This window comes from Myotis davidii, unplaced genomic scaffold (assembly GCF_000327345.1).
Source record: "Myotis davidii unplaced genomic scaffold, ASM32734v1 scaffold803, whole genome shotgun sequence".
Classification (NCBI taxonomy): Eukaryota; Metazoa; Chordata; class Mammalia; order Chiroptera; family Vespertilionidae; genus Myotis; species Myotis davidii.
The window spans coordinates 3,164,466-3,164,807 of record NW_006295567.1 but is presented as its reverse complement, the minus strand read 5'-3'; the positions used below and the strand labels follow the sequence as shown (position 1 = coordinate 3,164,807).

Here is a 342-nt window from a genome sequence, read left to right as displayed (position 1 = left end):
AGAGACTGTACTCTAAAACAGGGGTGGGGAACCTTTATTTGTCCAAGGGCCAGTTGGATATTTATAACATCACTGCTTAATATAACTCACTTAATATAAATTTATGTTGCTATGAAAAAAACTCCTAGATTTATTGAATTTTGCGTCCTGCCTGCGGTTGCCTTGGCAGGGCCAGACCAAATGATTTCATGGGCTTTATACGGCCCACAGGCTGGATATTCCCCATCCCTGCTCTAAAATAACCATAAAAATACATGGACACAGAAAAATAATGTCATGAAGGTCTGGGGTGGGGCGGGGGCTGGGTGGAGAGAAGCAACAGTGGGGAAAACAGGGGACATC

The 342-nt window shown here is 43.9% G+C and overlaps 1 protein-coding gene across 1 annotated transcript in view; it reads left to right on the top strand.

Annotated features, from left to right (window-relative positions):
* The window catches only part of COL19A1 (collagen type XIX alpha 1), a 300,284-nt gene that overhangs the window by 143,680 nt on the left and 156,262 nt on the right, over positions 1 to 342 (top strand). The gene's annotated exons all lie outside the window — the stretch shown is intronic.